At 35.0% G+C, this 12,336-nt stretch overlaps 1 long non-coding RNA gene across 1 annotated transcript; it reads right to left on the bottom strand.

Annotated features, from left to right (window-relative positions):
* Positions 1–7,465: 7,465 nt before the first annotated feature.
* LOC149558321 (uncharacterized) lies at positions 7,466–12,020 on the bottom strand. Its single transcript, XR_016352458.1, has 2 exons — positions 11,848–12,020; positions 7,466–7,773 (listed from the first exon to the last, which is right to left on the bottom strand). It is a non-coding gene; the product is annotated as an uncharacterized LOC149558321 (long non-coding RNA).
* Between the last annotated feature and the right edge of the window lie 316 nt (positions 12,021–12,336).

Here is a 12,336-nt window from a genome sequence, read left to right as displayed (position 1 = left end):
GGGGGGACATAAGTGCCAATTTTATTCTGCTAGGCAAATGGTCTGTTTTGGGGAGCTCTTCCTCCTACCCCCGTGTTGGGCCTCATGCTCCAATAGTTCACTTTGAACCCCTTTACAAATTTAGCATCTAATTTTCTAAGGAAATAAAATGGCACCTTCAAATTGTTGCATGGTGGTTTGTAAAAAACCATCCACCAATGATCCTAAAAGTTTGCACACATTGTCTCATTTATGCACCATTCAATTGATAATTTTTGTTTTTTGGGATCCACTTCTTTACTATCTTTCAGGTTCACAAATGGTCAGCTATGTCATCTTTGGTTATGTTAAGGATCGCGACCTCACCATAATCCAACCCTTCATCAAATTGGGCATGCATCTCCTCATACCAATGAAGAGAAGCATTATGTTGTTGGGAAAGTGTCTGAATATTATTTGTAATGGTGTTTAATGTGGATAGCATGGTATCCAATGTAGGTATATTTTTTTATGTGTTTTGTAAACCCCTCAATTCGGTAATATTGTTTTGTATGAAATCTTCAATTCAATGATGATTTTGAGGGAGTAGTGGATCATTTGGCACATGTTGAGGATTTTGAGGGGGTTATGGATCATTTGGCAGAGGGTTTTCAAGAACATCATTTTGTGGCTCAGTGTCTTGAACTTTGTTGGGGTCAGTTATGCCTATTAAATTGCAAAAAAAACCAAGAATTACAAATTGAATTCATAATTTATAATGAAAATGAAAAAAATCATATCTTTACATTATAAAACCTAATTTTTAATAACAAAAATAATGAAAACAACAAAAAATCATAAAATTTGAACTTACCTTTAATATAACTATGATATTGGAGGGGAAACTTGATCTCGTACATGATTTTCAATCCTAAATCGAAAATGTTGCACATGAAAGTGCCAAAAAAATAATGAAAATAACATTTGGCTTTTTAGGTTTCTATTTTCTATGTATAGGTTTTGGGTACCCTATAAGGCAAGTTAATGGTTTTTTGATTTGGTATATGATGGGTGGGAAAAAGTGAGAATGGATTTTGAAACACTTTTAGACATTCCAAAACTACATCTTTTTCATATTACCATTTTTTGGCACATCATGATTCTACACATACCCTTGAGCATTAAATAAATGTGTTTAGACAATTAAATCTAAAATTAAAACTGAAATGGTTACACAACAAATAAATGATAGTTCAAAGAAGAATGAGGATATTCAAATATCATATGTAAACAATTTGAACAATTTACTCTAAAATTATCCATTTGAAGAGGTGAATGGAATCATTTCATGAGGTCAAGAAAAATAATTCATGCTTCGTACAATCAATCTAAATGGGCCATTTGAACAGTCAAATTGAACTAAATGACATAAATGAACCATTTTAATAATTAAAAATTGAAACTGAATCGAGCAAAATAAGGGTATTCATATAATATATGTAAACAATTTGAACAATTTAATCTAAACTGGACAATTTGAAGAAGTGAAAGAGGATATTTGTATACCATATGAAAGTAACTTGAATAATTTAAAGGTAAACAATCAAATGAATTTGGAAACAATTTGAATAATTAAACTGTGAACAATCAATCTGAATGTGCCATTTGAGTAGGCAACTATGTTATGAAAATAGATCAAATATCTTTTATTTTAATGTTGTAATATATTACATTTGATAGGTATTTTATAATGTTTGTGTAGATGGAAAAAATCAGTTAAACAACTGAATTGTGCACAAACTACTTTGTGTAACTATCCAACCTAATCAATGTAACACATTTAATAACAATATAATACATTATACTAACAATCCCCCATTATTGTGTTGTTCCTACAACTGTATTCATATAGATATACAATACAATTTTGTCTCTTGAGAAACCCCCCTTTAAAGTTTATATTTTAAAATTTGTTGAATACAAGATGTATACACATCATTGTGAAAAATTAATCTAAAAAAACAAATCATGAATCAAGTGGAGTTCCATCGAGTTATATCATAACCCTTGTAAAGGTGTAGTCCCTATCCGAGATTCTCAAGTTCTCCCTCCATAGCTCCTGAATCACAACCTTATAAGCTATTGGACAACCATCTATATTAAACTCTATACAAAACCCCTTACCCACCTCCACAAATCAAACTTCACAACTGATGCAGGAGCATCCTAGGTTTGTTGGCAATCTTGCATGTTGGTGTGGTTTGACCTTGGACTTGAGGGAATCGGTCAAAGAAAGATGTGTGGCTCGATCATTACTAGGTAGTTTCTAGTTGCAGTGTTAACCGAGGTGCTTGGTTGGAGTAGCATTACTTGGCCATGTCATGGTGGTACTAAATTGGTGAAGGTACTCGGCATACGCTAGGAGCTTAGTTTATACTACATGGTTTAGTCATGCTTGGTTGCAGTGTTGACCGAGTAGCTTGATCAATAAGGTGGCTTGGTTAATGAAGAGATTTAGTTACTTGGTAGTTGGTGGAGTTCGGCAATGCTTGTGGTTTTGGTGATGCTCGAAGGTTGTTTCTGACACTCGGTTTCTATGTTGTCCGAGTTTTTTGGTTATCGGTTACTATTGGGAGCTGACCTTGGCATTTATTTTGGTTGTGTATTTAATTTCGGTTGTGAGTCGACTTGTGGCTTAAACATGTATTCCAACTTGTGGCTTAGTTGGGTATAAGTAAGGGGTCTTGTGGAGTCTTTTGACTAATCATCCAACTTGGAGAAGATGATGTGACAAAGGAATGAACTTTGAAGAGCCGATAGCTAAGGCTTGGGAAACAAGGAGATTGCTTGATGGGCTTATGAATATTCCTTGGAGATTTCTACCAGAGTGTAGTTCTGCACTAGCTAAGGGTTTTGGGGTTGGGTTTTGAGGGATCTTACAGAACTATTACTTGTTTTGTATTTGACCATAATTGAGAAGGCCTTACATCCTGACACACTGCATGTAACAGTTATCTATGAATAAAGTGTCGTGAATTGGTATCAAATCTAGCATTGTTGTATTGTTTCCATTGTGTGGTTATTTGTTGGGGGCTCAAATATCTCCTTTGGGAATTATCCTTCCTTGCACTGCATCAGATGATATTAGAGAAAAGGTTTTCTTGAGTGTGTAGATAGATCACCAAAGCTGAGGCAAATTGTACCAAGACCTAAGGTGAAGATTATTTGATCGAAGGTTTGATCTAGTTGATTTGTTGTGGAAGGTTTACAAAAATCTTGGAAGATGCCTCTAAGATAATTGGACCCTAGGGGGATTGAAGATCTCTATGATGTTGTGGAAGTAAGGATCTTCGAGAAGATTAAAGAAGAATTCAAATCTAAGATGGCATTGATGAAGAGTGATATGATTGCTGAGATCATAAGTGTTATAGGCAATGCACCTTGTCATGCGAATACTAAAGATGGTTATGAGGGAGTTGTTGAAGACTTTGAAGTTGTTGGATTGAGTGGTGAGGACAGAACTGATCATGTGGAGAGACCTATGGAAAATAGAGCTAGCCATTTTGATGGACTTGGATCCTAGTTGAAGTTGAAGCATAAGATGGAGGTTTCTAATTTCTCAGGTACTTTGAATCCTAAATATCTGATTGATTGGATTGGTGAATTGAAATACTACTTTGAGTTAGAGGATATTGGAGACCCACTCAGAGTCATGTTGGCATCGACTAAGCTGAAAGGACAGGTTGCTCTTTGGTGGAAGGAATTGTAGCAAGATCGAGAAGCGGAAGGTGAAATGAAGATCACTAGATGGAGATTGATGGTGACTAAATTGGAGGCTAAGTTCATTTCTGTGGATTATGAAATTGATTTATTTAAGTTGTTGCAGAATCTGAAGCAGAAAGATATAATTGTGAAAGATTATACAGAGGAGTTTTACAAGTTGACTATTTGGTTTGGGCATAGAGAGTTGTCTAAGGAGAAGGTGGATAGATATATTAATGGCTTGAGATTCAATATTAAGGGTAAGATTGGTATGTTGAATATTACTTCAGTTGAGGATACTTATCAGTATGATTTGAGCGTTGAAGAGAAGTTGAAGAGGAAACATCAAGGTAGTTCTCGAGGGAAGGAGAAGTGAGACTACTCAACAAAGGCTAAACCAAGTGCAGAAGATGAACTAAAACCTATCAATTAGAAGAGAAGGACAAGTAGAGGTGAGTTTAATGGTACTTGTTTTAGATGTCACGAAGAAGGACATAGAGCTTATGAATGTCCTAAAGTTGGTGACAGAAGGGCTATTATTGTAAATGAGACTAAAGATTGTATCAGTGAACCTGAGCAAGGAGAGAGTTTGTTAGTTTGACAAGTACTTGTTGGTCAGAGGACACTGGAATCTTGTCAGAGGAGTAATTTGTTCAGGACTCGTAAGTTTGGTGGTAAAGTCTGCAATGTGATTGAGGATAGTGGTAGTACTGAAAACCTTGTTGTTGAGGGGATGGTTCAAAAACTTGGTTTGAGAAGAGTGAGACATCCTTGTCCTTACAGAATTGGTTGGTTGCAAGATGAACATGCTTTGGGAGTGAGGGAGTGGCGTCTTGTTGATTTTCAGATTGGGTAGTATAAGGATCAAGTGTTGTGTGATATTGTGGACATGAGTAGTTGTCACATATTGCTTGGTAGACCTTGTCAATATGATTGCAAGGCTATGCATGATTGTGTCAAACATGTGATCACTATTGATAAAGGTGGAATGAAGAATTTCTTGATTCCTTTACAGAATGAAGATCTCAGGAGGAGGAACCTAAGTATCAACAACTGAGTTAAGATGAAGGATTCTGAGAGGTTTAGAGATCAACGTGGAAAGTAGGCCTATAGCACACCCAGGATGGATGTGAAGAAGTAGGCATTGAACAAGGGAAAGAGTGTGCAAGTTGAAGACTTGGAGAATATGTATGTGAAAAACCACTTTGGGATTTATCTATTGAATCCCAGAAGATGTTCTTCTAGCTATTAAGAACATCTTTTCAAACCTGGGGTATCTGATGTAGGAGCATCCTAGGCTTGTTGGAAATCTTGCATGTTAGTGTGGTTTGACCTTGGACTTAGGGGACTAGGTCAAAAAAAAATGTGTGGTTTAATCATTACTAAGTAGTTTCTGGTTGCAGTATTCCCAAGGTGCTTGATTGGAGTAGCATTGCTCGGTCATGTCATGGTGGTACTTAGTTGGTGAAGGTACTTAGCATAAACTAGGAGCTTGGTTTATACTACATGGCTCAGTCATACTTGGTTGTAGTGTTGACCGAGTAGCTTGGTCAATAAGGTGGCACAGTCAATGAAGAGATTCAGTTACTCAAAAGTTGATGGAGCTCGATAATGCTTGTGGTTTTGTTGATGCTCGGAGGTTGTTTCTAACACTTAATTTTTGTGTTGCCCAAGTTGTCTGAGAGTCAGTTACTATTGGGAATCGATCTTGGCATTTATTTTGGTTATGTGCATTTAATTTCTGTTGTGAGTCAACTTGTGGCTTAAACATGCATTTAATGTAAGGGTTAATTTAAATTGTAACTGTTAGGCCAACTTGTGGCTTAGTTGGGTATAAGTAAAAGGTCTTGTGGAGTCTTTTGATATAATCATCCAACTTGGAGAAGAGGATGTGGCAGAGGAGAAGACTTTGAAGAGCTGGTAGCTAAGGCTTGGGAAACAAGGAGATTGCTTGGTGGGCTTGCGAGCACAAGTTTAGATCTTCCTTGGAGATTTCTACCAGAGTGTGGTTCTAGACTAGCTAAGGATTTTGGGGTTGGGTCTTGAGGGATCTTGCAGAACTATTACTTGCTTTGTATTTTATTGTAACTGGGAAGACCTTACAACCTGACACATTGCATGTAACAATTATTTATGAATAAGTGTTGTGAATTGGTATCAGATCTTGCATTGTTGTATTGTTTCCACTATGTGGTTATTTGCTGGGGGCTAGGACATCTCCTTTGGGGATTCTCCTTCCTTGCACTGCATCAACAATGCATGTATCTTCAAACATGGCAGCAATAATAGGAGCAAAAAAAATAAGAAAACCAAAAATGCTTCTCAAGCAAAACACCATCTCAAAGTGAGAAGCTAACTTGAGATGGCAAAAATTCATCCATCCTCTTGTGTTGCCAACCTTCAAAATGATCCTTCCACACTTTACCCTCCAAAAGTAGCACTAGAAGAATTAATACTAGCAACAATATGTGACTTATTGTAATTGACCATAATCTTGACAAAATGACCAACAATATTATTCATCACATCCATATTCCCCTCAACATTGTCCTATCCTTCAATTGTAAACCCAAAACTGAACAAAGGGGTACAAATTTTTTGAATCCTTTCATAACAATTTAATGTTTTCCTTATGAAAACAAGATTTTTCTTTTTCAAAAAGCTTTCCGACTCCAATGCTTTATGCTTATAAAGTATTGACTGCATACACAACCTTTCAATGCTCATTTCTCAAAGAATTGAAATATGATTAAGTGCCTTTCTTTATGTGAGTAATTGTAATTATGAAATTCAAGAACAATTTCACAACATTGGGCTTCCTTTCTCTCTATAAGCAGTGTGTGGTGGAATGATTGTGAAAATGGTAGAAACTGATTAAACAATTTAAATGTGCACAAAATACTTTGTAACTATCCAACCTAATCAATGTAATACCATTATACTAACAAACTAAACGACAAGAATAAGCAACAAATAGAAATGTTTGAACAACCAAATCTAAAATTGAAACTGAAATGATTGCACAACAAATAAATGATAGATTAAAGCAAAATGAATATATTCAAATAACTATTAATTCAACATTTTGAACAATCAAAGCACTATATGTAAACAATTTGAAGAGGTGAGGAGAACCATTCATGGAGGTAAAGAAAGATTATTCATACACCATACAATCAATCTAAATGAGCCATGTGAACTGTGAAATTGAAATCAAAAAGTAAAACTAAAATGATCCATTTGAAGAGGTGAACATAACCATTTTAAGAGGTGAAGAAAATAATTCATGCACCATATAATTGATCTAAATGAACCATTTGAACTATGAAATTGAAGGAAAATGAGGATAAAGCAATATAAGAATATTCATATAAAACAATCCGAACAATTTAATCTAAAATCAATTGAACTAAATGGGAACAATACCAGCAAATTATAATATTCAAATTTTTGAACAATCAAATTTAAAATTGAAATTAAATGGCAAAACAATGATTAATTTGAACAATCAAGTGTAAAATTAAAACAAAAAGAAAAGACAATCATAATCAAATGATGTTATTTGAACAATCAATCTAAACGAGCTATGGGTCATTTGAAGCAGTGCATAATGGCAAAAATGCAAGGCAAATGGTGATGTCCGAACAATTGCAATTCTAGATGAGATATGGGCTATATAAAGAAGCACATTGAGACGCTACATAAAACAATTGCAAGTTTTTGGATCCACAAAAGAGAAGACAAATGATTTAATTTCATTCATTGAAATTGTAGATTGATACCTTAATAACAACAACAATTACTAGCAACACATTGAAACTACATCTCAAGAGCGGACAATATTCTATATACATGGACTACATTAAACTAAACTGCACTGCAGGTTTCGGGTGCAAATTCATGAAAACGAATCGATGTTGTTGTACAGATCAGTTCCTTGTTTATCGACCCAAGAATGGTGTGTGATTTCATGGAACGAATCACAAGCAATATCCTTCCCTTGCGTTATATGCAAGTTGTTATTTGTACAGTTTCAAATTGCTCCCATTTCATCTGAGCAACAAAAATTGCTAAAATTTTAAACATTATTCTGGTATGAAAAATTCTAACAAATTTTCTGTAAGGGTCTGTTTGATTTGTGAAATCGAGATTTCTACAAATTTTTGAAGAAACATTTTTATGTTGGAGTTGTAAACAGACTCCAAAAAGTAGTCCAATCTATTATTTTTACACTCCTCAAAAAACATAATCTGATATTCTAAATTCCATTTTACCAATTTTTTGTTCCAGGTAGAAGAAAAAATCATTCAGAAAACACATTATAACCCATCCAATAGAAAAGGATAAAGTTGAGACAAGTATCATCATCTCCAAATCAATGTACTTGTACTATATGCAATATCAGTATATTAATGAATAGGACAAGGGTTCTATATTAGTGAATAAGGCAAAGGGTTCTATAAGGAGGCCTGGGCTCTATTGGTTCTATAAGGAGGCTTGGGCTCTATTTTACAGAATAGAGGTCTTATAAGAATATTTTTGGCAGCTCAACAAGATTATTTAAAATATTTTCTGCAAAATAATATCATTTTATGAAACATTTTCTAATTTGAATTTCTTGATCATAGTTATTTTTTCTAATTTTTACATTTTGCCTTTCAAACTCTATAAATTGAACCTCTTTTCAACCTAGTACCTTGTCATTTTGCTATCATTATGTAGGTACATCTTGTCAAAGATCAAGAGCTACATCAACTTTAAATCTATGGAAAAGAATGGAGAGCATGTGACTTTAAATCGAAAGGAGTTTTGTGTTTGAATTCTTTTAATTTGTAGTAGTCTTGTGGAAAGTGTTAATACCTGACAAGGCCCCACCTTGGTTGTCCTTCATAGTGGAAGGATTAAAATAATAAAATCTTTTAAACTTTTACAAATATAGCAGCCAAGGTTCAAACCCTAGCTTGGTCTAAAAAGTGTTACTACGTGTTTGGGCCCACCTTCCTATTGGATTAAAAAACGTTACTTTTTTAAAAGCTTTTCAACTTATACAAATTTAGAAGAAATTTTTAAGTTAGAATGCATGAGACCACTCAACTCTCAACAACCTTCCATGCTCTTAAAACACTTACCTATCCCATAATTCACCTTTAAACATTCCTAAGGGCAGGTTCCCATGCTTGCTGCTACGCTTATTTTATAGCTAGCAGCAGCTGCTGTCCCAGCAGCTGCTGTCCCCATGCTTATAAATTCACCGCTTGTTATTTTCCAATCTAATTAGCAGTAGCATAACTGTTATTTTCCAATCCAATTAGCAGTGGGGGACATGGGGTAAGAACTCTCAACAACTTACCTCCCATAATTCACCTTTAAACATTCCTAAGAACTCCCAACAACTTGCCTATTTCATAATTTATGTAAATAGATTTTTTTAATGTAAATATCAATTATATAATTAACATTTCCTAAAAACTTACCTAGAACATTCCTAACATCTCTCAACAACTTACCTATTTCACAATTTATATAAATAAGTTTTTTTAATATAAATATCAATAATATAATAAACATTCCTAACAACTTACCTATTTCATAATTTATGTAAATAAATTTTGTATGTAAATATCAATTAATAAGCCGAAAGGCTAAAAGACTTTCTACAGTAGCATTAATCTTTTCTACAGTAGCATCAATCTTTTCAATCTTTAATGTAAACTTTTGCAACTTTTTAAAAAAAATTAACTGTTGTTTCAATTTCAAACTGTAACGTTTTACTCCAGAAAATGGAGCATGCTTGTAACGTTTTACTCAGCCTTACATCCCCCGAAAGTAGTTGTCTGAGCGTTATGATGGAATGCCATGCCACCACGTTAGCCAAATGGTTTCTTTTAATGAATCGTTTCAACTCTGTATGTTTTTTTCAATGAATCGTTTCAACTTTGTACGTTAGAAAGAAAGAGGATGGGGGAATTATAAAATTTTCTCCTGTGAAAGCTCTGAACAAGGGATTTCTCGAATGAGAAGAGGGCTTGGTATTTGGGGAAAATCATCGTTGTTTATAATTGGAGGGACTTTTGCATTGATCGGGGGGATTTTTGCACTGGGGACTGCAGAAAATAGTGGTGAAGGACTCCATAGACTTTCCACTATTTTTGTTCCAGGTTCGTCCTGGTGATGGATGAAGCAGAGTTTCTAATCCCGAAACGTAGTCCATACAAAACCAAATTCACGAGAAAACTAAAATCTACATATTTGTAGATTGTGTACCTTGCTAATTTAATTTTAAAGGCCGACTCCATGGGGACCTGTACCACCTAGAAAATCATGCTGGATTGATGGAGAGTTAGAATCTCAGCATATAGAGTGCTAGGATTGATGGAGATTTGACAATTTCAGCATGCATCACGCCATGCTGGAGCGCTAGGATTGATGGAGGTTTGAGGGTTTCAGCATATGCTTCAAGCCACTTTATCCCTACATATAGAGAACCTATCACATACTAACCATGAAGCACTATTTGCATGCAAAAAAGTAGGTTCGTACAAAAGTAAATCCAGACCAAAAACACATTGATAATAGTAGGTAATGTTCCTTGCTCATTTAGGGGGACTGACCAGCTAGAATCATGCTGGGGTACTAGGTCTGATGGATATCTGAGTAATTCAGCATGCTTCAAGAAATTCTGGAGTGCTAGGATTAATGGAGATTTTGAGAGCTTCAGCATGCTTCAAGCCATTTTTCACATTTTTTCCCATACATATACAAGTGATGCATTTCCCATACATATCAATAGTATACAAATGACGCAAATAAATAACAGGAACGCATCGTTGGATCAAAAAGAAGTTTGATGGAAAGGGGGGCTTACGTGACTTCTAAGCTGAACAACAAAGTTGAATCTGTCAAAACAGAGGCCCGCCTGAAGAAACAAAAAGATACTCATGTTTCACAGGGTTATACAATGACCTAAAAGGGACTGAAAAAACGATGAAGCTCGTGTCTCTATCTTACTGCTTTGTTTCTTACGCAAAGTGAATATTTTCCAAAAGATTAGTAATTTTATATTAAATTTCAGGGCTAACAAGGTCAGTATATCAAAAAAAGAAGTAAGGCATTGCAGACTTCCAAATTTGCTAAACGTTTTTAGAACTAGATTGATAAGAGGAAAGAATAAGAAAGAGTCACAGATATGGAAAAATACAGATAACCCCTAAAGAAACATTAATGAGAATCAGCCCAACGCCAAGCTCCATCAAATCAAGTTCTTTTGGAAAGCGAAACGGACCTTTCCTTGGTCTCCTCGGGCAATGAAAAAGAAGCTAGCAACTTTATTAAAAACTCAACAAAGCTTACTTTCCGTAAAACAAAAAGCATCGCATGAACAGACCGTATTACCACGAAAGCCACAGTAAACACAAACCCATAGTCAAATGGCTCGTACAGACTACAAAAGAGGTGAATCAAATGATATTTGCCTGGTAAAATGATGTGCGAGGAACTCAACATCATAACTTAAAAATTACAGAACGATGTTCATGGAATTCACAGGCTTATATAGCATGGTTCCCTCTATCCGTAAAGAGGTTTTCCCTAACTGAGACTCCTGAAGGGCAATACCAAAGATAAGGCGATATAAGGCCTTGATAAGACAACAGGACAACAAAAATTACATGTAAATGCAAAATATGAACGCATTGCCAGGTAAAAAAATAGGCTGTGGACGATACCTCAAAGTGTTAAGCCCATGAACAGTCTTCCAAATTGTCACAATTTTATTCAACACCTGGATTTTGTAAAAGGGCAAAAGAAAAATATCGCCAGGAAAAGCAATCATAAAAAATGAAAAATCCTGCAAACCTATAATAGAAAGACCTCTAATTTTGAACCGTATGCCGTCTTAATGAAATAGCAAGAATGGACGGAACTGAAAAGACCGCTCTGCCATTTCAGAAAGGTCTTTCCAGCTTGTCCATTGCTGCTACCACACTAAGGTAAAAGCCCTGCAAATCACCCACAGAACTCCACTAAAATGATGCGCACAGATTTATCTGTTACTGCTCTTCCCGGTTTATAAGCCTTCAAGGAACCCTAACCCTGAAGAGTAAACCCTAGCCAAACGCATTAACTTACCCGGTAGACGAGTTTAGTAGTAATGCTGTCCAAGCGGCAGCCTGAGCTGGAAACCGGTAATCTGAAAATAATTCTTCTTCTAAGTTTATTTCTATCCTCGCCACACAAAAACATGATTTCTACTCCTATACTCGTATAATCTTCGAGGAGGTGAAGGGTAGCCGATAAAGGTTTTTATTTTTATTTGAAAGAGTAACTAGCACTTGCTTCTGAAAGAGGTGTAAGAGATACGCTGATAGATTTTTTTTTTAAAAGACAAATTCAAAAGACGTAAATTTAAAACAAATATTTCTAATTTGTAGTGTAAATTATATATATAGAATAGAGGCATATAAATTCGACATTTCTCTTTGGAGATAAAAAAAATGTAAAACTTTAATATTTGATTTAATGCAGGACATCCAGTTCAAGAGTTGATTTGAATTGCACATTTTTTAGTTTTTTTTGAAATTGTTGCAATTGCACACGTGTATATCAAATATTTGAGAT

Source organism: Cupressus sempervirens, chromosome 5 (genome assembly GCF_028749045.1).
Source record: "Cupressus sempervirens isolate cs-2001-9-10 chromosome 5, ASM2874904v1, whole genome shotgun sequence".
NCBI lineage: Eukaryota > Viridiplantae > Streptophyta > Pinopsida > Cupressales > Cupressaceae > Cupressus > Cupressus sempervirens.
The sequence above is the reverse complement of the archived record's forward strand: the minus strand, read 5'-3'. Positions and strand labels throughout refer to the sequence as shown.